The sequence below is a fragment of the Lissotriton helveticus genome, chromosome 8, assembly GCF_964261635.1.
Source record: "Lissotriton helveticus chromosome 8, aLisHel1.1, whole genome shotgun sequence".
NCBI lineage: Eukaryota > Metazoa > Chordata > Amphibia > Caudata > Salamandridae > Lissotriton > Lissotriton helveticus.
In genome coordinates, this window is record NC_136069.1 from 1,594,260,976 (window position 1) to 1,594,288,687 (window position 27,712).

Below are 27,712 nucleotides of genomic sequence, written 5' to 3' on the forward strand. Positions count from 1 at the left end.
GCAACCAAAAGTGCTCTTTTCACCCTTCACCACCTCAAGAAAATTAAACCTTTTATTCCAGCTGATGATTTCAAAATCGTTTTCCAATCGCTTGTCCTTTCCAGGATTGACTATGGTAACGCCACACTTGCCGGCACACCTAAAGTCCATCTTGCACCGATTAAATCTGTTCTCAACCTAGCTGCTAGACTCATCTCGGACTGTAATAGATTTGACCACATCTCCCCCGTCTTCAAAAATCTCAATTGGCTCCCAAAAGAAGGAAGATCCACCTACAAGATTGCCTGTATCACTCACACAGCTCTTCACCAAAACACCCTCTCTTACCTTGCAATCAAACTACAAAAGGCAGGTTGCTCCAGGTCCCTGAGGAGCACTAACTCCCTTGTCCTGATCCCTCCCAGACTAAAATGTCAAAAGACCCAATCCCGCGCATTCTCTGGTAATGCTCTTACGATTTGGAACTCTCTCCCCAAGGACCTTCGCTGCAACCTCTCTTACCCCCTCTTCAAAAAAGAACTCAATGTACTTCTTCTCAACAAATATTGGGGTATCTAATGTTACTGACTCTGAACATGTTCACTCTTTTCTCTTCTCTGGTCCCCAACTCTCAGCACCCCCTCTCACTCTTTTCATATTCTCACTCCCCCTCTCTACACCCCCTTCTCTCTCTCTTAACTTTCAGCATTCATCTTCCCCTTAATTTATTCCTCTGTTTCTTTGCCCACCTAGCTCCTCTGAATGCAATACTATATCCCTTATCTCTCTGTTTCTTTGCCCCCCTAGCTCTTCTGAATGCAATACTATATCCCTTGTGAATTTTCTGTACATTGTTAATTTTATCTTATTATGTTTACCTTCCTTGTAAAGCGCTCTGATACTCTTGGGTCCAGCAGCGCTATATAAAACCTTTGAAATAAAATAAATAAATAAATAAAATAAATAGGGAGCAGTTCCCAGGCCATGACGCTCGCATTGTTCCCCATGGCCGCCCGGCTAGGCAGGTCAAAATGCCCAGGGCCCGAATAACTGGCCCAAATCTCACCTATCCCCTGCTGCGGTGCGAAGTCCAACCACTCGCGCCCATTCTTTATCACGCCCACGCGGTGAACTCCACTACTGCCTATATAGTCTTTCGTGCAGTACCCGAAGGTTAGACTATGGGGGCCTTGACCCTTAGACTAGAGCACAGAAAGCGACAGCCACACATTGTTACAGAGAGCGAACCCGGGCCGCAGTAACGTGGGAAGAAGCTCAACCCGAGTTACCCTACCACCGCGCATCATAGACACTCCGTTGCTGTGCCCGGTTTCCGCCCATTGCAGGCCCTGCTTTTAAGGCACTTTGCGGCCTGCCCAGGTCAAACCTGCAACCCTGGCGATATGTAATAACCTTGTGGGCTCTGTTACCATGCCCACATCATCACCAAACTGCCTGCACACTGCTGAGAGCGAAGGACCGAAGGAAAGGCGACAATGACTCACAACTTGCCCCCTTCTAAATAATCCGACGCAACAGCGTCCGCGTGCACCAATACCAACTGACGGCCGCTCGCTACCGGCTCCCGTGACCACTCAACACATGGTACACCCATCTCCGTAACTTAGCTTGGGGCCAGCCGCAAACAGCATCTCGTTGAAGGAGGGCAACCTATAACAGGGCCCGGACAAAACGCGAAACTGGTATTACAAGAATGTGTCTCCTACGTGAAAAAGGCCCTAGTCTGCTACAGAGTATGTTTCCCACTGTAAATGTACCCCGCCGGAGAACGATTTACTCCTTGATCTTGACATCAAAATATGTATACATGGTAGGAATGCAACGGGGAAAAACCCCCCACAGCCGTCATGTTCCTGTGGTCTCTGGGTTGACTCAAACACTGGATGACATCCAAGCAATTGTCCATCATACAGGGCATACAGTGGTGGGGCCATCCGGCGGCAAGGTTACAGCGGAAGTTCACAGGAGTTTGCGGCTGCTGCTACTTTATCTGCTGTAAAACAGGGTGTGCGTCACAAACTGGACACCCGAATGCCGACCCTAATGACCTTAACAACCTACGCCCTATCACTAACCTGCCCTTCCTCTCTAAAGCCCTTGAAAAATGTGTCCTATCACAATTAGAGAACTATATCGTCTCCTTCAATCTCCTTGACGTTTTCCAATCCGGCTTTAGAAAGGGATGCAGTACCGAAACTGCTATGTTAAATGGCGGCAAACCCAAATGCCCAAATTTTCGGCTATCAGCGCTTCAAAGCCTGCTCCTGCAGCTCCCAAGCTGCTCCACATATTAAGTTTCACGGGGCACCAGCAAAGCGAAATAATGATGGAACGCCTCACTGTCCCCCCCCACCCCCACCACCCCTCAGCGTAAGTGCCCCTAAAACGGCCATGGCAGGCCCAACACACTTGATGCCCACAGTAAGGAAACAAGCCACGCAAACCGCCTGAATGGTTCCTGGACACACAAAACCACTGGGACAAGAGACGAGAGAGCACAGCACCACAACGTGCTGCCGCATCAGGTTTCCGTCTTGGAAGAAATTCACCTGCACGCAGACAACGCACAACTACTCGCAAGTCCCCCATAATATCGAGGTCACTACCTGGGCCTCACGTGCCAAGCCACCACGGCTAATACATGGTGCAGCCTAAAGCTACCACAGCTGAACGTACACAAAGCAAGAGGCAGAGACGTCACACTCAACCCTGACTCACCTTAATAACCCAGATGGACAAAGACTGCACGACGACTACCTCGGCATGACTGGACATCGATTGCAGATGGCGTGTCCGGCGCAAAGCCCTCTTTTGGCTCCTAAATGGTAAAGGATGGATGCAAAAATAGAAACAACAAGCGCAGCCGAAGCGGACCGCGCAGGAAATAAAAATAAAAGAGTACCAACAGACTTACAAAGGAGACCGTGTAACTCTTCCAGTAAACGATCCAGTCCGGGTGGGCGGGGCCAAAAGTGGACAGGGTGGTAACAAGGAGGGTTTAAGAAGCCTCCTTTACAATAGAAAGCCAATGTTTAGCCTGAACTATGACGCAAGCCAATGGGAAGAATGGGCGTGGCTTCAAGTCCCCTTCTAAAAGTGTATCAATGACAATAAGCCTCGCAGAGTGAGAAGCGCATGCGCGCTCTAGTGCTAGGTCTGCAAGACCTAAAAATAGCTGTTTTAAATCAGAATTCCTTGGCTCAAAAAGCAATCAGTAATTGCTAGGTGTACTACACTTTCATGAGTATGTGAATTGACCAGTATACATGATGGTCACACTATATATTTGCACAAGTATTTCACCTTAGTGCAGCCACTCTACCCTGTAAGCCTACTAGGATATTTGTCTCCTCCTTGCTCACTCTAGTGTGACCCTTGAATGTGCAAAGGGGGAGGGGGAGAGATAAATGAGGAACCATGTAAAGTGTGCTGAGACTCTTAGAAGCAAAGCCAGCCTATAAAATTCATGCTCAAGATCACCATTCATACATGGTCTATAGAAGCCCCCCAACTGTCTGGATACCAGCCCTAAGTATGACAATCCTCTGATCTCCACCACTCCCAGATGACCTCCCAGTCCTAGCAACAACTCATAAGTCACCACAGTCAGATCTGGCTGAAGCAGAGAGAGGGTTTTTCTGCCAGTCCAACTGCAGGTGAAGTTATTATATCTGGAGGTTCATAAAGGTGACCAGATTGAGTGGAACAATGCCAGTAAGGGTTTCTGCCCCCAAAGGAGTTATTCCCAAAAAGAGAACATTGTCAAAAATCTTGCTGCTGGAAAACTTGAAGGCAAAACATTCTCCCCAAGATATGAAAGAAAACAGCAGCAACCCAGGGAAGTGAACTTGAAACCTTTGGAAGATTAGAATTCCTCTGAGCAGATAAAAACAGCAGAAGACCATCAGGTTACTAGCTCCCAAGTGATGGTGTACTGTGCTCTGATTACTCTCCGGTAATTCTCATGAGTTCTACTCATTCTTATCGCAGTATGCGTGGAAGTCATCAAAGCATTTCCACCGTGCCTCTCTACATCACAATCCTTGCAATATGGGCATACAGTGCAAGTCTGTCACCCACATTCTCAGCAGATGTCCATGAATAACTCACCTCTCCTGACCACTGGATAGTTCTTGTTCCAAAACACCACTAAGGATTGAAAGCGACTGATAAACCAATAAAATAATGGCCACTAAAAGTAGTTTGCGCAGCAGCCTACCTGCAGGAAGTGTCCACAAGCGGCAAAGCAGTAAAATACAAGAAGGACCAAACCAATATCTGCATGGACACATAGTACATAGCAGTAGTAACAGTAGTAAAGTCTTCCAACGTATTATCCTTTCTCCCTTTTGCGCCGGATCCCCTTTTCAGAGCAGTCTAGCCACTGAAATAAAGCGCAGTCTGAATGGCAACATACACGCAGCTCCCAAAGATTTTCACTAGCATGGCTACGAGCACACTTAAAAAGAGACTGCACTATACAACTGCACTGCATGCCCCCTGCTGGGACAAGTTGTGGACAACTGCAATGATTTTAAAAGTTGCCACATTAAATAAAAAAATAAAACATCACGATCGATATTAACAATATTCCGCATAGTTACATTGTTTTAGAATGTAGTCGTTCTCAAATAAATTATTTTACTAACCCATTACTCTACATGGAATCCAATGGGGCCTGCCCAGCTAATCCTACTTGTCTACACTCTAAATGGTGTTAAGAAGCTCGCTTGTAACACCACTATCAAGTGCACTGGAGAGCAAACAGCCAAGAACAGATGCCGTTAGCACCCAAATATTTACCTGCTTTTCCTAAGAATCAACCCATATAAACCTTCTAGTCCAGTTTCCGACTGGCTCACCTGCCCAGTCTTGATACAGAACCAGAATATCATAACCAAACCATCGTCTGCCATCTATATTGTGCCCTAAATATCATTTATAAAAAATCTCCCTTTAGTAGTTAAAGGGGAAAGATCTGCACTCTGAAAATGAATACAGACGATCTTTAGGACAGAATACTTCTGTCATTTGATATTCTTGTTAGCGATATTCAACATTGCTCCCATCCAAGGATGTTCAGCCAGTTGACTAGTCTTCTGTGAGGACTGTCTGCTCCCATTGAGAACATTTAGGTTCTCATTTTGATAATTATTTCATCATTTTACGCCACAGTGCAAATCCCTTTGTGTGTTACAGTGCCCGCCCGCCCATCCACATGCGAGACGTCACCTGGCAGCCCCTACCAGAAAACACTTTTCAGCTCAAGTGGATAAAGATTCTTGAGGGTCCATTAGCCCACTGAGTGATCGGGGATCACATGAAATATTCACGATCCTTCTAGTTGACTAATACCGCACATGAGAACAGCTGTGAGTGCAGCTACCGAGTGGGCTGCTAGATGTCCCAGTGAGAGAAGGGGGTTTGGCAGACGCTGCACACTGCTCAGCACACAAGGGCCGCAAGCCTGGTGTGCTTTCAGGTTGTTCCTGGATCATCTATTCCACCCACTGGCTAACAAAAGCCCCTGTACTCTTCTGCTTCACATTAGACAGTGGTACAAAAGGGGGTGGTAATGGACGGAGCATCTGAACCAATCAAACACTCACACCCAGTCAAAAGATCTGGGTTTAATCCATCACCGTTCTTTAGCCCACTCTGCCACCCCAGTTCAGACATGGCTATATGCAAATCAGTCTGACCCTGTGCCTCATGGGAACAGTCCAGCCCGAACTGCCAAGCCATGCCTTCCCTGGACCGGAAACAAGCTTCCGAGGACCGGTTTCTGGCATTACAGCCGTCTTCAGCCCGGCTTGCTTGAATCCAGTGGCAAAGTGAGCAAGGGACTCACGTCTGAGCATACCCTGCCACACTTATGGCGGCCAAAAGCGGTACAAAAGGGGGTGGTAATGGACAGAGCATCTGAACCAATCAAACACTCACACCCAGTCAAAAGATCTGGGTTTAATCCATCACCGTTCTTTAGCCCACTCTGCCACCCCAGTTCAGACATGGCTATATGCAAATCAGTCTGACCCTGTGCCTCATGGGAACAGTCCAGCCCGAACTGCCAAGCCATGCCTTCCCTGGACCGGAAACAAGCTTCCGAGGACCGGTTTCTGGCATTACAGCCGTCTTCAGCCCGGCTTGCTTGAATCCAGTGGCAAAGTGAGCAAGGGACTCACGTCTGAGCATACCCTGCCACACTTATGGCGGCCAAAAGCAGTACAAAAGGGGGTGGTAATGGACGGAGCATCTGAACCAATCAAACACTCACACCCAGTCAAAAGATCTGGGTTTAATCCATCACCGTTCTTTAGCCCACTCTGCCACCCCAGTTCAGACATGGCTATATGCAAATCAGTCTGACCCTGTGCCTCATGGGAACAGTCCAGCCCGAACTGCCAAGCCATGCCTTCCCTGGACCGGAAACAAGCTTCAGAGGACCGGTTTCTGGCATTACAGCCGTCTTCAGCCCGGCTTGCTTGAATCCAGTGGCATAAGGCACAGGGTCAGACTGATTTGCATATAGCCATGTCTGAACTGGGGTGGCTGAGTGAACTAAAGAATGGTGATGGATTAAACCCAGATCAGTTGACTGGGGGTGAGTGTTTGATTTGTTCAAACGCTCCGTCCATCATCCCCTTTTGTATCGCTTTGTTCGCCCTAAGTGTGGCAGGGTATACTCAGACGTGAGTCCCTTGTTCACTTGGCCACTGGATTCAAGATAGCCTGGCTGATGAGGATTATGAATCCGAAACCGGTCCCAGGATGCTTGTTTCCGGTCCAGGGAAGACATGGCTTGGCAGTTCGGGCTGGACTGTTCCCATAAGGCACAGGGTCAGACAGATTTGCATATAGCCATGTCTGAACTGGGGTGGCTGAGTAAACTAAAGAATGGTGATGGATTAAACCCAGATCAGTTGACTGGGGGTGAGTGTTTGATTTGTTCAAACGCTCCGTCCATCATCCCCTTTTGTATCGCTTTGTTCGCCGTAAGTGTGGCAGGGTATACTCAGACGTGAGTCCCTTGTTCACTTGGCCACTGGATTCAAGATAGCCTGGCTGATGAGGATTATGAATCCGAAACCGGTCCCAGGATGCTTGTTTCCGGTCCAGGGAAGACATGGCTTGGCAGTTCGGGCTGGACTGTTCCCATAAGGCACAGGGTCAGACTGATTTGCATATAGCCATGTCTAAACTGGGGTGGCTGAGTGAACTAAAGAATGGTGATGGATTAAACCCAGATCAGTTGACTGGGGGTGAGTGTTTGATTTGTTCAAACGCTCCGTCCATCATCCCCTTTTGTATCGCTTTGTTCGCCCTAAGTGTGGCAGGGTATACTCAGACGTGAGTCCCTTGTTCACTTGGCCACTGGATTCAAGATAGCCTGGCTGATGAGGATTATGAATCCGAAACCGGTCCCAGGATGATTGTTTCCGGTCCAGGGAAGACATGGCTTGGCAGTTCGGGCTGGACTGTTCCCATAAGGCACAGGGTCAGACTGATTTGCATATAGCCATGTCTGAACTGGGGTGGCTGAGTGAACTAAAGAATGGTGATGGATTAAACCCAGATCAGTTGACTGGGGGTGAGTGTTTGATTTGTTCAAACGCTCCGTCCATCATCCCCTTTTGTATCGCTTTGTTCGCCCTAAGTGTGGCAGGGTATACTCAGACGTGAGTCCCTTGTTCACTTGGCCACTGGATTCAAGATAGCCTGGCTGATGAGGATTATGAATCCGAAACCGGTCCCAGGATGCTTGTTTCCGGTCCAGGGAAGACATGGCTTGGCAGTTCGGGCTGGACTGTTCCCATAAGGCACAGGGTCAGACTGATTTGCATATAGCCATGTCTGAACTGGGGTGGCTGAGTGAACTAAAGAATGGTGATCGATTAAACCCAGATCAGTTGACTGGGGGTGAGTGTTTGATTTGTTCAAACGCTCCGTCCATCATCCCCTTTTGTATCGCTTTGTTCGCCCTAAGTGTGGCAGGGTATACTCAGACGTGAGTTCATTGTTCACTTGGCCACTGGATTCAAGATAGCCTGGCTGATGAGGATTATGAATCCGAAACCGGTCCCAGGATGCTTGTTTCCGGTCCAGGGAAGACATAGCTTGGCAGTTCGGGCTGGACTGTTCCCATAAGGCACAGGGTCAGACTGATTTGCATATAGCCATGTCTGAACTGGGGTGGCTGAGTGAACTAAAGAATGGTGATGGATTAAACCCAGATCAGTTGACTGGGGGTGAGTGTTTGATTTGTTCAAACGCTCCGTCCATCATCCCCTTTTGTATCGCTTTGTTCGCCCTAAGTGTGGCAGGGTATACTCAGACGTGAGTCCCTTGTTCACTTGGCCACTGGATTCAAGATAGCCTGGCTGATGAGGATTATGAATCCAAAACCGGTCCCAGGATGCTTGTTTCCGGTCCAGGGAAGACATGGCTTGGCAGTTCGGGCTGGACTGTTCCCATAAGGCACAGGGTCAGACTGATTTACATATAGCCATGTCTGAACTGGGGTGGCTGAGTGAACTAAAGAATGGTGATGGATTAAACCCAGATCAGTTGACTGGGGGTGAGTGTTTGATTTGTTCAAACGCTCCGTCCATCATCCCCTTTTGTATCGCTTCACATTAGACAGTGCCTCAAAGTCTAAAAAGTAGATAGATTGAATATGCCAAGAAACAAGTGAAATAACTAAGGTGGAACAGGTAAGTTTATGATAAATTACAGGTTTATTTCAAGAGCAGTAGAAAGGTATGTCCGCATCTGAAGCCTGGGTCTAAACTGTCATCTCTGGAATCCCGAACACAGCAGAGTTCTTGATTCCAGAAATGACAGCACAACACCACAACAACCCACCCATCTACTAATTAATATTGCCTGACAAGTAGAGGACGACTGGTATGAAGAGGTGGGATGCAAGGGAGCTCCTCGATTGGTGCTGGGATCCTTCCAAAAAAACATTTCACTTCTTAAAACTCCTTCTGTGTACTCCCTACAAGAAACAACGCAAATCGTGAATACTCATTCAAGAAGGACGCAGTGGGAGCCCAATACTTATCTCCAGGGCACAAGTCCTAAAAAAATGAAGCGGGGGACTATCCAAGTAAGCCAGTATGCAAGTGACATCACAGTGCGTGACATCACAACCCATGACCTCAATGGAAGTGACATCACAAGAAGTGACATCAGATCGTAACAATTCTCACATATATTTAGCAGGTCTATCATGAGTACATTTGAGAGCATTACAATATTTAAAAAATGAGATTTTGCGCCGTGGTTGGGTAAAAAAAAGTGAAGCAAACCCAGACTCAAAATCTGGCCCTCCACTTATACATTCATTTTTTTAAATCCTGCCATAAATAAATTGTCAACCAGGAGAAACTTAGCAGTAAATCTGTTCGGCTTAATTGGTTGCATTTTACAATATCTTATGGAGTTAGAGCACCTGCTGCAGAGATCTTTGTGTGACAAATAAATCTCAAGGAATAATAATGGTCAGATAACTCTGCAGGTTAACGTATTTGCTGGAGAGATCTGTGTTTTGTCTAGTCTGGCTTTCGAATCAAAATAGCATAGAGGGTTAATATGCCCCCTGTAAAGCACATTATGTAACACACAGATAACAGATTTTTATTTTATGTAAATGGGTAAGTGGGTTATTGCCTTAATACAGAGATCCTTTTGTTACGTGCAAGTTCATAAATTGTAATCCATCTAATATTGCACAGTCAAGTATGAAAGGCATATATGTCTCCTACGCCTTAACCCTCACTGTCTTGTATAACACATCCTACACACAGATTTACACAGATGATTTATTGTCAATGTATAATGTGTATGTCGTATGTAAAGAGCTCTGACACTGCATTGGGGTGAATACAGCTGTAAAAGAAATAGAACAAAACAGTAGTATTTAAATTATTTGCGTAAATACTAGGACAGATCAACACATCTGGCAGACCTAAAGTGCATACATATGTGTTATATAGAGAAGTCAAAACAATGCCTATTTTAAGTACCTGTGAAGTGATAACAAGCTGTGTGCCTTTGTTTCCCCACCTTGCATCTAGGTGCGAGGCTCCCAAAGGAGGCCTGATAGGCGCTTAACTTCTGCTTTTGTTATAGACCCAGCTGGAATCTGATAAGCCCCTTCCCTGCCTGCATGTTGCTGCTCCGACGGAAAGCAGACAACGTGCAGGCGCTGCTGAAAGTGTCCTGGTGTCTGTAAATTACACCAGGAAGAGTTCATTTCTGTGCGACCCAACTTCTGGACAGGGTAGAAGGCGTCCAACCCTGTGAAAAGAGTGGGCAGATGCAGTCTACCCGCATGTACCCTTGACTTGTGCCCTGCTTATGTCTGAAAAATAGCCGCCCAAGCCACTCTGTGGGTTACACTACTCTAGATATTACACAGGACATATAGCGACCCAACTGGTTCAGACCATGTAGCGCAGGAATAATACCACACTTAACTGTACAAAATGCAAGAGGGATCCTTTTTACACAACATGGAGATGCAGAGAAAACCAGACATTTGGGGTGCAATGGGCTCTAACCTATGGATGGAGAGAATACACATTAGAACCTATGACCAACCCAGATACAAAGGGATCCAACAAGTCTTCTGTGCAGTAGGATGTAGCCTGGGAATGGGGACTGGGGACACAAGGAAGTCCTGGGACACTAATGTGGGGGTGGGGAGGTGGTCTAAGGATATGTGCTCTGAAATAGTGGTCTACGAAAGACAGCAAGTCAGTAAAAAATTAACAAAATATAACACCTGTAAGCAGAAATACTTCGGCGTGGAATGATGTGCTTGGTAACTATGTGACCAATGTGAAATGTGACTTCCTTTGTTATTATTAGATGTCAATCTCTTATCACGCTGCCGACTGGAAGAGAAATCCATTAATCCGCTCTACGCTGTTCTGCTGGCTGACTGGACTTTTCTGTACTATCTTTTGAAAACACAATACAAAAGAAGGACCTTCTGAATGGGTACTGAGGCGATTTATCCCCAAGTTCTCAGTTTATGGATTAAGTTACCACAGAGGTTTGTTCTGTTAAGTGCCAGTGAGTGGCACATGTTACCAGTGCTTGTTTGCTCTTCCTTCAAAGCTTTATCTGCAAGCTTGTATGTGCTCTTGGAGCAGACAACGGTACTCCTGGGATTACTACACTTGGTGATCTCGTTTTTCGCCTCAAACATCCTACTGGTAAATGAGCACAGAAGGCATTCATTGTTTAATTCCCAGTCATCGCAGTCTCTGCTAAAAGAGTACAGGAATTTCCAAGAAGCACCAACAGTAGGAAAATCACCATCTTCTCTTCCAGCCCACATGTTGCCTTCAGCCAAACTTCCGAGCTCACCTGGACCGACCACCACTGCGTCCACTTCACCTTCCAGAAACCCGTCACTCACCTCCGCACCCTACAGATCCCCCGCCAACGCTGGGGCAAAGTCACCAAGGGCCTACTAGAAACACACCTCGCACTCAACCCACCGACCAGCCCCACCGACCCTGAGGATGGGGCCCGCACCCTCAGACTCTGGATGGAAGACTGCGCCAACACCTTAGCACTAGTGAGACAACCCACCGCCAGAGCCACCAGCCAGAGAGCCAGCTGGTTCACCCCGGAGCTCCTGGCCTCCAAGCGCACCTGCAGGAAACTTGAAAACATCTGGCTCAGCGATAGAACGCCCGCCAACCGCGCAGCCCACAAAGACACCATCCGCAACCATCACCACCTCATCAGGACCACCAAAAGAGCCTCATTCAAAGACTGCCTCCACAACAACGCCCACAACAGCAAAGAGCTCTTCAACATCGTGAAAGAACCCTCCAATCCTAGCTCCTGCATCGACGACATTCCGCCTTCACAAGCCCTGTGCGACACCCTCGCTGCCTTCTTCCACTGCAAGATCACCGACATCCACAACAGCTTCAACCCCCGGCTGAACCCTAAGGACCCCCCCACGACGAACACTCCGAACCCCACTGACCACGACCTTCTGACCACATGGACCAACGTGAGCACCAAAGACATAATCAAGACCATGAGCACCATCCACTCAGGCTCCCCGTCTGATCCTCTTCCCCACCACATCGTCAACAAAGCAGACAGCCTCATCGCACCCCCACCTGCGTAACATCATCAACCTCTCCTTCGAGACCTCTACCTTCCCTGAGACCTGGAAGCACGCCGAGATCAACGCCCATCTAAAGAAACCCAAGGCGGACCCGAGCTACCTCAAGAACTTCCGGCCCATCTCCCTGCTCCCGTTTCCAGTGAAAGTCATCGAAAAGATCGTCAACACCCAGCTCACCCGCTACCTAGAAGACAACAGCATCCTGGACCCCTCCCAGTCAGGCTTCCGCAGCAACCACAGCACCGAGACTGCCCTCATCGCCGCCACAGACGTCTTCAGAATCCTACTCGACAACGGCGAGACAGCAGCCCTCATCCTCCTGGACCTCTCCGCCGCCTTCGACACAGTCTGCCACCACGACGCAGGGATCCGAGACAAGGCCCTGGATTGGACCACCTCCTTCCTCTCCGACAGAACCCAGAGAGTCCACCTCCCCCTGTTCCAATCCGGAACCACCAAAACCATCTGCGGCGTCCCGTAGGGATCCTCCCTCAGCCGGCGCTGTTCAACGTCTACATGGCTCCCCTCGCTCGCATCGCCAGACTACACAACCTTAACATAATCTCCTACGCTGACGACACCCAGCTGATCCTCTCCCTCACCAAGGACCCTCTCACTGCCAAATCCAATCTGCACCAGGGTATGAAGGCCGTCGCCGATTGGATGGAGGCTAGCCGGCTCAAGCTGAACACGGACAAGACGGAGATTCTCATCCTTTGGCCCAACCCCTCAGCATGGGACGATTCCTGGTGGCCAACATCACTGGGAACCCCCCCCGGCACCAACCAACCACGCACACAACCTAGGAGTCATCCTCGACTCAAAGCTCAGTATGACCAACCAAGTCAACGCAGTCTCCTCCTCCTCCTGCTTCCACACTCTCCGCAAGATTTACAGATGGATCCCGGCGGACACACGAAAAACCGTCACCCACGCCCTCGTCAGCAGTCGACTCGACTTCGGAAACGCCCTCTACATCGGAGCCCCGTCCAAACTCATCAACAGACTCCAAAGAATCCAGAACGCCTCTGCACGCCTGATCCTAGACGTCCCACGCCGAGACCACATCACCCCGCACCTGAGAGACCTGCACTGGCTCCCCATTGACAAAAGAATCACATTCAAACTCATGATCCACGCACACAAGGCACTCCACAAGACTGGCCCAGCCTATCTCAACAGCCGACTCTCCTTCTACGCACCCAACAGGAAACTCCGCTCCACCGACCTGTCCCTGGCCGCCGTCCCACGCATCCACAGAACCACTTTCGGGAGCAGATCCTTCACCCACTGCGCCACCAAGACCTGGAACACCATCCCCCTCCACCTACGACAGACAGCAGACCTCCCGGCCTTCAGAAGACTGCTCAAGACCTGGCTCTTCGACCACGAGCTGCAGCCCCCCCCGCGCCTTGAGACCCTAGCGGGTAAGTAATGCGCTTTACAAATCCCCTGATTGATAGATTGATTGAATGTTGACCCGTTTGTCCCCAATACATGATTTCGTTCATCAAGCATTCTACACTTATTATGCACATTACAGGAAATATTAAGCTATGAATTTGTTATGTCCTGAGTATTACATTTAATTATAATCAGTCTAGGTCCTCCTAGTTGCTCAGCCAGATTGAGAGATGGTAATGGAATGTTGGTGTGACTGTGATGCGTGGAATGCCTGGGAGCCTGTGTGGATGAGTGGTGATAGTTGGAGATGGGCTGAGCACCTAGGCAGGCTGCTCCTGGTGGGGCTGGTGTAGGAGATGTAGGAGCTGGTACATGGCTGGCCTGTGATTGTTCATACCCTGACGTGGAACAAATAAAGAAGATTTGAAACTACTCTACAAGGCTACCAGTGTCTCTATGCGCAGGGTACAACAGAATTGCTCAATAAAATGGCAGGGGAAGATTTCAAGGTGCTCTGGATGCTTCAAATGCGTAACACTGGGCTTAAGCCCATGGCCTTCTGAGGTTAAATTAACAAGAGGGTAGGGACAGAGTCAGGGTGGAGTGCAGCAGTTCTGGTCAAGTTTGTTGCCTAATTCGGATACTCTGCAAAACGTGTGCAAATTAGACCATAAATAATGCCCCCAAATGGTGAAATATACGTGGTGAAAATCAGCAGACCACGGGCAATACAAAGATGCTGTTAGTGCTGTGATTGTGAACCTAAAATAAATCCGGTGTAGCGTACATGCATGAGTTATATTGAAAAGTTAGTTACCTTTGGAACCATTCTTTCTAACTTCAGATTCCTCACCTTTGGAATGTTCCCATGTGCCAGACTGGACCGGATGATTTAAATACCATTACTATCACATGCCTCCAAAAGGAACAGTGCAGCTCTGCGTTGAAGTTATTCCGCCCTAGAAGTGACGACAGAACCACATATAAATGCCACACGTACATGTCGATATCAGTTTCTTTCTTGACCTGGTCTGTGCCCCCGAAAGCGGAGCCCAAAATTAATCAGAGGTATCAGTGTTCATGTCTCTAGTTTGGGACCTTTTTAAATAGAAAAAAAAGAGACCATTACAAAGGGAGGTGGGTGAGATTTGAGAAAACTATGGTTAGATAAACTAACCACCAGAAAGAGCTTCAACGAAGATAAGTAACTTGTTCTTCTGATGGACACTTCTAACCACAGATTCCTCACCTTTAGAAAAGATACCAACAAAGTGATACCTCCCAAGGCGGTGGGCCAGCGGAATGACTCAAATAAAAAATTAATGCAGGAGTGAACAGGCAAAGCGCCTTTCCTGTTGAAACTGGCTGTCAAGACAGTAGTGCTTTGTAAAGAGTGCACAGATGCCCATGTTGCGTCCTGACTGATACAGAGAACAGTCACTCCGTGTGCCAATGGAGTGGTTGCATCCATGGCACTGGTGCAATGGGCCACTCTTGGCGCTGCTTCTAGGCCAATGTGTAGCAGATCATAATGCAGAGGACAAATCAACAATGATAGGGTGCTTTTCTGCGCTGTATTGCCTTTCTTTGTCCCAGCGAACCTCGCAAAAATGGGAAAATACACCTGATGGTCTTTGTTGCGATTGACATAAAAACTCAAGACTCTCTTCGGGTCCAGCTAATGAAGTTGCTCCTCATCTTTTCAGCAGTGAAGTGGAGTAAAGAACATTGGGAAAGTGATGGATTGCCCAACATGAAAAGAAGTCACAACCTTTAGCTAAAAGGCTGCCCTGGTCTTCAACAAAACTTTATCTCGGGAAAAAAGTAGGTGTGAGGCGCCTAGAGTGCATCCCTGCTACAAACTGAAGTTGTCAAGACCAGGAACACAGTCTTCCAAGTCAGAAGTAGTTGGCAGCCTTGCACTAGCTTGACATGAGATAAGTGAGGACCAAACTGAGATCCTACTGTGGCATCACAAGGGGTTTGGGAAGAAATGTGTCAAAATTGAATAAACCTCATCACAACAGGTGATTTGAACAATGATGGCTGGTCCAGCAAATTCAAAAAGGCTGACAAATAGTTAACAGTGCCCAGTGCAAGTCCTTGCTTAGCCAGAATTTTTTTTTTTTTTTTTTTTTTTTTTACAAGACATCCAAAAGTTTGGCTTCTAACATATCTGGTTCATGGGAGCCACACCAGGCCGCAAACTTGTCAGAGAGCCCACTTGTCGAGGGATGCCAGATAGCAGTGATTACATATACAACTTCAGGAGGAAAATAGAACACAAATCCACAACTTCAGAACGAAAATCGAGCAAAGTCAACTGCAGCCGCTCAATCTCGATGCATGGAGGTGCAGGCTGTGCAGGTTCGATTGCAGAACCCTTGTCCAGCTGCAGCAGCCGATCTTCCCAAAGCGGTAGCCTGATCGGAGGACTGATGCTCATGCCCAAACATTCCAGATACCACACTCTTTAACCAATCTGGAGTTATTAGATAGACTTGGGACCAATCATTACTGATTCTATTTAGCACTCAGGGCAGGAAAGGAAGAGGCAGAAATGAGTACAAGGAGTCCCCTGCTCCATTGTCTACAGAATGCACGTCCGAGAGAGCCTTTTGAAAACTCCATCATGCAAATATTTTGACACTGCGTGTTCTCGACTGAGGCAAAACTATCTAGCCTGTGTACTCCCTATTGCTGGAAGATGCCATGTGCCACCTCTGGGTGTAGCCACCATTCATGATTCACCTGGAGTCGCCAGTTGAGTTTTTCCACAATGGTGTTTCAGGAACTGGCCAGCTAGTTCCAGACCTGGAAAATGCCCTGGCGCTCCAGCCAGCTACAGAGACAAAGTGCCGCTTGGCACAGGATATCACCACGCCCTGCTTGTTGCAGTATTACACGCAATAGTGTGGTCTGTGAGAACCTGAATCAACCTACCTTCGATTGATCATAGTTAGGCTTTCAGTGACAAGCAAATGGCCCGCAATTCCAAGGTTGATGTGCAGGTGGGTCTCTGTTGCAGACCAGAGTCCTCTGATCGCTTCCTCTCTCAGATGAACTTCCTAGCCTAGCATTAATGCAGCCATCACCGCAGTCAGCTCTTGGTGGGGCAGGGTGAGGGTTCTATTGCCGGTCCAACTGCGGTTGAGCCAAAACTGCAAGTCATTTGCAGTCTATCCAGAAACCTGTGTAGAATTTGACAGGTTCCCCTGGTGTTGAGCACTCAGACTTCAGGTTTCTCCCCATAGCCCATATATGCTATCTGGCACAGTTGACGTGAAAGCCTCTAATCAAATGGAGCCTCTGCAAAGGAGTTAAGTCTGACAATGGTATGTTGCTAGTGAACCTCAATGTTTTCAGGAGGTTTGCCGTCATCTGGAGATGGTCTACGCCCAACTGTGGCAAACCCACCTCCCAAAACTAGTCATCGGGTTACGGGAAAATTGGAATACCCAACCTCTCAAGGTGCGAGGTGACCATCGCCTTCATGAACACCCAAGGGGCACCGGGTAGTCTGAAAGGGAGCAGAGCAAATTCAAAATGCTTCTGGCCGACCTTAAACCCAAGCAGCGTCTGTAAGGACTACAGGACGGGTGCATGAAATTAAGTGTCCTGCAGGTCCAAAGCTACCATCCAGACAGAAACTGGGCCAGCTTGAGCATCTTGAATTTGTACTTCAGCAAGACAGCATTCAGGGGGCTAAGATATAAAATAGGACAAATGCCTCTGTCTTTCATCGTCACAAGGAGGAAATAGTGACAGTAGGAGGCAGTTTTTGTTTCCAGGGCCAGGACCCCACCTCAATGGCTCCTTTGGCCAAAAGAGCTTGTTCTTCTTGAAGAAAGTGGGACAGGTGCTCCTTAGAAAGATAATCTGATGTGTGTGGAAGATGCAGCAGGTTGAAAAGGAAAGGAAGACATAGCCTTGTTGGATGATCTGAAGGACCCCCCCTGTAGCATGTTATATTTTGAAAACTATTGGAGAAAACATATGAGCATTTCTCCCACAGGGTGAGGGTGTGTCACTACGGGCAAACTAAAGCAGTTTAGAGGTTGTTGCCGTAGGGGCAGTGGACTGGGAAGTTCCTTGCCCATGGTAGCCTGGACGTTGTCTGCTTGATCCCAATCCTCCACCCGAAAGGCCTGGGGTGCCTATTGCAGGAGTGGGGGACCCTGGCTTTGGCAGTACACCAACTATATGGGAGAAGCCTCAAATGGGGAAAAACTGTTAAAGATTGCGCCCTCAAGGTTTAGAAAGGCCTACTGAATATACCATGCACCGGCTTTCTTTAAACCATTCCAGGGCTGAATCAGCCTTCTTGCCAAACAAGCGAGATCAGTACCATGCCAGTGTTAGCTCCTCTACCCAAGCAGTTGGTAGTGTCCAGTCCAGACACAATTCATGTTGCACCATTCTGACCATCCTGCATGGTTTGACACAGGTTGGCCCAAATTTACTTGGAGACTTCTGATAAGATCTCGCCAAGCAAACCGCCGACACTGACTGAATGGAGGGCTGAACTGGCCGAGGAAAACCTCTGCTTCCCAAATGCTTCTAATTTGTCTGGAAATTCTGTCTGGTAGAGTTGTTGAGACTAAATTGGGTTACATCCTACTTGTGGAAGCCTGAACCACTTTACTTTCTGGCATAGGGTGCTGCATCAAGAATTGAGGGTCTCCAGGCACTGGCTTGCAGCGTATAACAACGAACCTGTGTACGAGTGAACAGAAACAAAGCTTAGACCGGATGCCCATAAATGTGTCAGTCAGAGCTTTAATAAATGGAAGTAGGGCTAAGGATGAGGTTTGTCCAGGCTGCGAAACGTCTGTCCGTATGTTAGTTTGGTTTTCCATAGTTGGCTATTGTAAATCCAGTACCTCTGCTGCCCATCTCATTATCATGGAAAAGGATGCACTCTTTTCCGTTTATGGCTCAGAGGGAGAGCGCCACCCACTATCTGGTGCAAGTCCAACCCAGTGGCCTTCAAGTATATGTAGAAAGTATCATAAATGCATGGGGGGATATACTCACCCTTCATCTCAAATATCATCTCCAAAGGCGAGTCGGAAATGAAAAGATGGTGGTGGTGCAGTGCTGAGGCACTGGTCTGTCTGAATCGGATTGGACTAGGACCAGGTGAGTCGATATGACTTCAGGACATGATCTCCGTCCAGACAGAGAAATTCAGAGTCAGAAAGGACTATTGGGGCAGGGTCATTCTCCAGCACCTGTAGCACCGGTGCTGGCGTCAAAATCAAAGGGACTGTTGTGAATTTAGGTGCTGGAGTAGAAGCTGGATCCCGTGTCTGAGTGGAACCAAAGATGGGTTCAAGAGGCGCAGATGGCTCAGAGAGTGGAGAAGCCAGCAGTAACCAGGCTGAAGGCCTCTGTGGGTCTTTGGGGCATTAAGGTGCACCAGAGGGAGCTGGAAGAGTGCCAAAGATGTGCAATATGGCCTTTTAAAAGCCTCAATCCATTGAAAGATTGCCAAGGTCCCAAGAAACGTGGGGTACATCAAGATCAGTTGCGGAATCCGCTCCTCAGTAGGGAACCAGGAGCAAGACAGAGAGGTACTTCTCAGGCTGAGAGTGGCGGTACTGGGATGAATCCTGCTTGGCCTTCTTGTACTTTCGCTTTGACTTCCTGGATGACTTGGTCTACGTCAAGACCTGTTGTGGGAAGGGGTCTATGCCCTCTACTTCGAATGGGAGGTGACTTCTTTCAATGTGCAAAGTATAGTTTGGCTACACGTTCTCAAATAGCTTCTACTGCTAAAAAATGTATTCCTGCACAGTAGAGCCATATGCAAAGATCAAACCAAATCCCCCAGTGAACACGAAGTATTACAAAACAATTACGGAAATAAAAGAAAGACTAAGATCTCACACGGAGGGCTCCTTTACAATATGGAAAAAGATAAAGTAAAAAAAAACAGGCTAAATCAAGGAAAAACTTAAAAACAAAAAGCTAACTAAAACATTACCTCAAGTATAAATATATTAGGCTGGTATGATGAAAAGACAACTTTACAGTACAAATCTGTGGGAACCAAAACGAACAAGGCAGTTTGAATGATAAATGGCAGAGATGACATTATTTATTAAATGCCAAAGAAATCCATTCAAAAGACATACTGATCATTGTTCACTTTATTCGTCCACCAACTCCACTTGGTTTCATGTATAATAAATAAGGCTAATTTAACGAAGAGAATGTTTACAGTGCACACCAATATTTGAGTTTGTTTCGTTCCATTATTTCAAAGTTCATTCTTTTTCCATTGTTTGAGCGTGCAGCCTGGACAGTGAGATTCACCCTGGTATCCCACGGAAAGTTTACAACACAAAAGGAAGGAGCGAGTTTCCCACTCCAGTCCGGTGCACAGCCAGCTTCACCATGTATGATCATACATGGTGAAGCTGGCTGTGCACCGGACTGGAGTGGGAAACTCGCTCGGGAAACTCGCTCCTTCCTTTTGTATAATAAATAAGGCTCCCAGTTTTCCTTTTTTTTTTTACTGATTTTTACAGATAAATACAGACCGAAAAAATGTGTTTCCGGTCTGTATTTTTAAAATCGCAAAAATAATAAAAATCTTGCTTCTAATGAGTGACTTTCCATGCTGTCCGCTGTGAATTCTTAGGTATGGGACAGGCAGCCTTTTATCGTGTTTTTAGACCGCATTCGTGTCAGAATTCACGCACACTGCGTGAATTTCAGCGGCTTTCAGCGCGTGCATCTTAGACACGTCTAGGGCGGTATGAATGGACTCGTTCACCCGCAGCAGCATCCAGTTATCCAGAAAGCAGACTGTATGCGCGCTCACGTTACGTAGCGTGGGGGGTTAAACGGCAGCCGACGGCGCCGAAGCCCTGCGTGCGACCACGGTTCGATCCCCGGCGCCGGCCGCTCCTCCTCACACGTGGGTGTCCTCCCTGACGGTTGCATGCGTCAGTAATACCATGTGACCCCGAGGCAGCCACGTACAGCATCGAGAGGGGGCCCACTGCCGACGGGACCCGCGGAGACCCCCAGGCGCCTGTGCTACGGCTCCCTACAGCATTTTAAAGGCGGCGCGAGGACGCCGCGCGAACCTGCACCGAGATATAGAGATACTGAGACAGGAAACAAACCAAACGTTTCTACCGAAATTTGTACAGACTGGAGCAGTGCTTAGGTTGCAGCGCGTGTGTGTGTAAATAAGTGCGAAGTGGGGATGGGCAGGCCATTTTAAAAGCATGCAAAACACACTTTGACGTAAAGGCTTTAGGTTCTGTCATAACTAGCCTTCAAGGGCCATGTCCCTTTATTTCGTCATTTAAATACCTACAGAGCCATTTACACTAGTCTCACTGCACGAAACAAAGCATTAGGAAGAACTGAATGTACATTTTAGCTAGCCCGTTCGACATGAGACAAATTGTCTCTCTCACTCTATGATCAGACAATTGACCCCTAAGCTTCCACCTCCATTACTTTTCAGAGATGTCCAGAACTGCAATATCTTAAGTAACGTGCCACACCACAAAAATAGGCCCTTCTGTTAGTTAAAGACATGTCTTTTAATTTACGCAAACAGCCAGATGCATTTTTTAACTCCCTAAGCAATATTTTTTTGTGTCCTAGCTTCCAAAGCTGGGAGTAAAATACTCCAACTTCAAAACCTCATCTTGGATCCTTCTTCCTCCATCCTGTAAGGTCTCTAAGTTTCAGAGTTCCTTCCACCTGTTTCACAATCGACACATGTCCCTTCTACCTCAGGGCTCCAGGCTTGCGTCATGATCTTGCGACCTCCGCTCCTTGTCTTTGGAGCGCATACCTCATAACAGCCAAAGACACGCAAACGCAAAACCTCAACTTCACACTTAAGCCACTTGGCATTAAAGGCACTAGTATCAACATTTCTTTTAAGAGTATATAAGTTCCCTGAACCCTTAAATCACATTTTTTCCAAAATGCTCCTGAGGATGGAGAGAAACTAGTCTGTGTTTCAGCTGGAGTATGGTAAAGCCAGCCATTCTGTCAAAGGAAACCTTAGTTATTTATGTATAGCCACAACTGGTATGTTCAGCAGTAATGCCAGGTGTTCCCTTCCAATTTGACCACATAACTATTTAAACTCACCTATACAAGAGTTGGCCTGTGACCGGGGCAGGGGCTCAACTGTTGCAGTCAGAGTATATGCCAGGTGGGGAGGTAGTTTTCTATTTATTTTTTGTTATTGTCCCCCATGCTGCCTCACCACTTTTCCCTAATAGCAGCCGCCGCTGTAGTTAAATGTTCCAGGAACCCACCCCCAACTGCGCTGCTACCAACAGACACGTCTTGAAGGTAATTTTCAGCCAGTCCTGAATTTTACTCATGCTTTGACTTGTAGGCCCATCTTTATAAAGCGAACGTGAAACTACAAGCCCCAGTATGCTTCATGCAGTTTGCTGAAAGACCAGTGAAGTTTGAAAGTCACCTTATAACATGAGGCCTATGTCGTCCTCCCACACATGATGGCCTTATCATTTCCTATCAATGTCTATGTCTGCAGTGCTGGACTTTCCACTTTCAAATAATTGCTATCAGGTGTGTTAGTCTTATTCGTTCATTGACTACAGCGCCAAGAATGTTTGTGATTGCCATGTGGAAGCCAAGTGCTGGAAATCTCATGGGAAGATATCGAACTTGTGCGTCCCTTGCTCTTCTGCAGAGTATGTTCACACCCTAGGGCCTTAACCCATGCTCACTAGCTCCCCAAGCTCACAGTTATATCCACATATGACTGGTATCATACCTACCTTCCCGTGGACTCAAGCAAAGCATATTCATTTGATAACATTAAAATTGCCCATGCTCAACATACACAGTGCCTCTCTAGCCCAGCACGCTTTTGATCTAGCTAAAGTCAGGATTACAGGAGCATTGGCCTTGGATACCAATACTGCACCTGTTAAAATCAAATGCCCCGGGTTTTGCAATTTAAAGGCTGCAACAATATTCATTAATTATTAGATTAAAAAGGGGCATAACATGAGGATTTTGGTGCTTTCTGCACAAAATCAGTATGCTTTGGTATTTTCCATGGTAAATATCGTCAACTTTGACCTCCTGATATGTACGTGGGGACAATTGCAGGGGTGCGGACTTAACTGCATCCGGTAATTACAGGGAAAGGATAATATGAATGATCAAACCCACTTGTAATCAGGGCCTAAGTATGGTATGACAAATGCACTTCTCACAACCACTGTAAATGAGATATCCTTCTGAATGTATTTCGCTTTTAGCCCAGATCCCATCTGTGCACTGACCACAGGTGCAGTGCAGATCTTACAAGGACTTAGCAAATGTATGTACTGATCTATTGGTTTCTAAGCCCGACACTTAAGCCAGAAGAGAGAGGTTTTTTTCTCAGTCTACCACAGTGATGAGAGACCATTCGGTATATTACAGGCGCAGTCTGGCCTATAGAAAAATTGAGACATTTTCTGACTTATCATTTCAACTTAATTATTAATGTGGATTGGAACAGTATAAATCACATATTAAGAGTGCTCAGACATAGTACTACTTCTGTCACAACCACCCAACTTTCAGAGGCATGGTCATGTAACTTGCCAGTTGTTCAAGCAGCTGCTACACACAACTTACAAGCCGATCGACTGTACGTGCCAGTCCAGGTAGAAATGGCAACACCTAGGAATCCTGGCCATTTAGTCACAACGATCCGGCCACAGGGAGATCACAGAAATGATGGGGAACTACTGAATTTTTGATGTGGAAGTTTAACAGTTAGGGCATTTAGCTAAGCACTTATAGAACAAGCATTGGAAATGCAATAGGTCTCGCATTAGGAAAGTTTGAGCGATTGGTATTGTAAATGACACTTTATGTGTTGGTTTTGAAAGTATCAAAATTAATAGCTTTGTCAGTTACAATGTCAATAGTTTTAACTTTCGCAAATGTGACACCTATAGCATTTGTAATGCAATGTGTGTTGTATTTACGTGACTTAGATGTATTGATATTACAAATAACAATGGCTTTTAATTTTGTAAATAATGTGGTGGTGGATGCGGTGGTGGTGCATGTGGTGGATGTGGCGGTGGATGTCATGGTGGATGTAGAGGTGATGGTGGATGTGGTGGTGGATGTAGAGGTGATGGTGGATGTGGTGGTGGATGTAGAGGTGATGGTGGATGTGGTGGTGATGGTGGATGTGGTGGTGATGCGGTGGAGGTGGTGGATGCGGTGGATGTAGAGGTGATGGTGGATGCAGTGGTGGATGCGGTGGTGGTGGTGGATGGGGTGGTGGTTGATGTAGTGGTGGTGGATGTAGTGGTGGTGGATGTAGTGGTGGTGGGTGTGGTGGTGGTGGGTGTGGTGGATGTGGCGGTGGATGTGGCGGTGGATGTGGCGGTGGATGTGGATGTGGCGGTGGTGGAGGTGGTGGTGCATGTGGAGGTGATGGTGGTGGTGGTGGATGTGGTGGTGGTGGATGTGGCGGTGGTGGATGTGGCGGTGGATGTGGCGGTGGATGTGGCGGTGGATGTGGCGGTGGATGTGGCGGGCGTGGTGGATGTGGCGGTGGATGTGGTGGTGGTGGATGTGGTGGTGGTGGATGCGGTGGTGGTGGATGCGGTGGTGGTGGATGCGGTGATGGTGGATGTGGTGGTGGTGGATGTGGTGGTGGTGGATGCGGTGGTGGTGGATGCGGTGGTGGTGGATGCGGTGATGGTGGATGTGGTGATGGTGGATGCGGTGATGGTGGATGCGGTGATGGTGGATGCGGTGATGGTGGATGCGGTGGTGGTGGTGGATGCGGTGGTGGATGGGGTGGTGGTGGTGGATGGGGTGGTGGTGGATGGGGTGGTGGTGGATGGGGTGGTGGTGGATGGGGTGGTGGTGGGTGGATGTGGTGGTGGTGGGTGTGGTGGATGTGGCGGTGGATGTGGCGGTGGATGCGGTGGTGGATGTGGATGTTGTGGTGATGGTGGATGTGGTGGTGGATGTGGTGGATGTGGTGGTGGTGGTAGTGGATGCGGTGGTGGTGGTGGATGGGATTGTGGTGGATGTAGTGGTGGTGGATGTGGTGGCTGTGGATGTGGTGGTGGATGTGGCGGTGGATGTGGCAGTGGATGTGGCAGTGGATGTGGCAGTGGATGTGGCAGTGGATGTGGCAGTGGATGTGGCAGTGGATGTGGATGTGGTGGTGGATGTGGTGGTGGATGTGGTGATGGTGGATGTGGTGATGGTGGATGCGGTGGTGGATGGGGTGGTGGTGGATGTAGTGGTGGTGGATGTGGCGGTGGATGTGGCGGTGGATGTGGCGGTGGATGTGGCGGTGGATGTGGCGGTGGATGTGGCGGTGGATGTGGCGGTGGATGTGGCGGTGGATGTGATGGTGGATGTGGTGGTGGATGCAGTGGTGGATGTGGATGCGGTGGATGTGGCGGTGATGGTGGATGTGGAGGTGGTGGATGCGGTGGATGTGGTGGTGGATGCGGTGGTGGATGCGGTGGTGGTGGATGTGGTGGATGTGGATGCGGTGGGTGTGGTGGATGCGGTGGTGGTGCATGTGGTGGATGCGGTGGTGGATGTGGTGGTGGATGTGGCGGTGGATGTGGCGGTGGATGTGGTGGTGGATGTGGCGGTGGATGTGGCGGTGGATGTCATGGTGGATGCGGGGGTGATGGATGCAGTGGTGGTGGATGTGGTGGATGTGGTGGTGGTTGATGTGGTGGATGTGGTGGATGTGGCGGTGGATGTGGGGGTGATGGATGTGGTGGTGGATGCGGTGGATGTGGTGGTGGTGGTGGTGGATGCGGTGGATGTGGTGGTGGTGGAAGTGGTGGTGGATGTGGTGGTGGTGGATGTGGTGGTGGTGGATGTGGTGGTGGATGTGGTGGTGGATGCGGTGGTGGTGCATGCGGTGGTGGTGCATGTGGTGGTGGTGGATGTGGCGGTGGATGTCATGGCGGATGCGGAGGTGATGGTGGATGTGGTGGTGGATGTGGTGGTGGATGCGGTGGTGATGGTGGTTGTGGTGGTGGATGCGGTGGATGTGGTGGTGGTGGATGCGGTGGTGGTGGATGCGGTGGTGGTGGATGGAGGGGTGGTGGTGGTGGTGGATGGGGGGGTGGATGTAGTGGTGGTGGGTGTGGTGGATGTAGTGGTGGTGGATGTAGTGGTGGTGGGTGTGGTGGATGTGGCGGTGGATGTGGATATAGCGCATACTTATGGCATGACTAAAAAAACAAGGGGGAACCCAACACTACCAAATACTAGTGAAACAATTTAGTTTCGAGGAAAAACATACCCTCTAATCATTCACTGCATGGTGTACCTCTCAGGTCATAGGGCAGGTCTTCAACCTTGCATTGTCAGACCGGAATAGGCTTCTGGCACATGCTAGATTAGTGAGACACCAGGGCCAAAACAAAAGTCACGATACCACATACACGTCAGGCAGGCATACAAGCCCGAAAATCATGCAGAGGACATATTGTCAGAACAAATCAATCCTAGGGGTGGACAAACTATGATTCTAGTGGCTATTAAAATACCTATAGTTGCTTTACAGTTTTACATTCTCGAATTACATGCTACACCAAAAGGTTTCCTAAAATCACACCTGTAATTCTGACCGTAATTAAAACTCGATTATTCCCTCTTATCCATTTGAATTACCCTGCCTCTCCATACAAATGTCAACCAAATTCCTTCCCTCGAAGTACAGACTATTACAAGTTCCATGCCTCATTCCTTTATTATGCTTTTTCTGAAAATCGTCTTCAACTCATTTCATACACAACCACCCCTTCTTTCACGCCATATCCATGCAACCCAACAATAACGAACCTCATTTTACCAAAATATATTGGGCATCTATTTGTCTCACCAACAGTTTGCAATTGGTATGCTGAGATTACGGTAAATGTTGTTCTGGTGTCAACACTGATCAGCAGCAGACAAAGCACGATAATGTTGGCTCGGTGCCAACGGCAACACCTGAATTAGGGCTACTTTTAGAAGCCTAATAGCATGCCTAGAAAGATATAACTTCTAAGTGAACTACACAAACATTGATACTTATAAAAGTGCTGTTTCTTTAGTACACTTACTCGAGCATACAACTTTGTAGTAAATAACTACAAAGAGTAGGCAGTGTTACTTCCCGAATACATTGCTAATATGTGTGTTGCCACGTTAACCACCAAGTGCATTTTCACCCACAACTGGAAGCAAAAACATTCCTAGTTTAAGACAAGTAAGCAACGTTCCCTACAAACCAGTGTTCTTAGTCCATGATGATTCCAAAGGGACTCTCTGTGAAGGCGACTGACAGCAGTAACTTAAGAGCAGATGCCAGAGAAAACTTACATCTAGCAGAGAACAAGTATATAACCCACAACTCATATCCATTTTAATACTTAAAAAGCTAGTGTTGTACAACATAATGAAAATATGGTTTTACTCTAAAAGGGGGTACTGAGCAAACTTGGCACCAAGTATCAAGAGAGTACCATCTGATGTCATCCACTAATTTATGGGTTGTTGAAGTCACTTCTGACACTGCCATTTTGGTGAACTGACAATTTCTTAATTATTCTTTTATACCACTAAAGCATTAAGCCTGGTCACATGACAGCACAGTTACCACTGAATCATAATCTATTTGAAATACGAACCGCTTTCTGGAAGCGTTCACAGCGGACTTAAATTGTACAGACTGTCCAGAGCAGATTGCCGGAGCATACATACCTTTCAACTACGAATGGGTTAGATTCTTGTAAAATTAACGAGGACAAACTTTATCAAATCGAGAAAGCAAGAATTGTAGTTTGCTCCCACCCCCAGTACTTCACTGGCTGCTGTAAATGAAAATCGTTATGTCCCACCATCTACTTCAATACGCCAAGAGCCATGTAAAAAGAATAGCACCTCTACTGTGCCACAAGTAATGTGTACTTATTCAGATGCAAAAGAAAACTAAACCACTTGAAAAAGAAGCAAAACAGCACTACTCTGATACAACGAAATGCTCAGACCGTTATGCACGCGTACATAAAGTTTGGGAATCTCTGATTATACACACACACACTAAAGAAACATCACCGCTACATACAAAGAAACTTATATTTTAGTACA

At 47.7% G+C, this 27,712-nt stretch overlaps 1 protein-coding gene and 1 non-coding gene across 2 annotated transcripts in view; one reads left to right on the top strand and one right to left on the bottom strand.

Annotated features, from left to right (window-relative positions):
• The window catches only part of INPPL1 (inositol polyphosphate phosphatase like 1), a 755,507-nt gene that overhangs the window by 618,567 nt on the left and 109,228 nt on the right, over window positions 1-27,712 (bottom strand). The gene's annotated exons all lie outside the window — the stretch shown is intronic.
• Window positions 20,496-20,634, top strand: LOC144774647 (small Cajal body-specific RNA 14). The gene has a single exon (XR_013600412.1).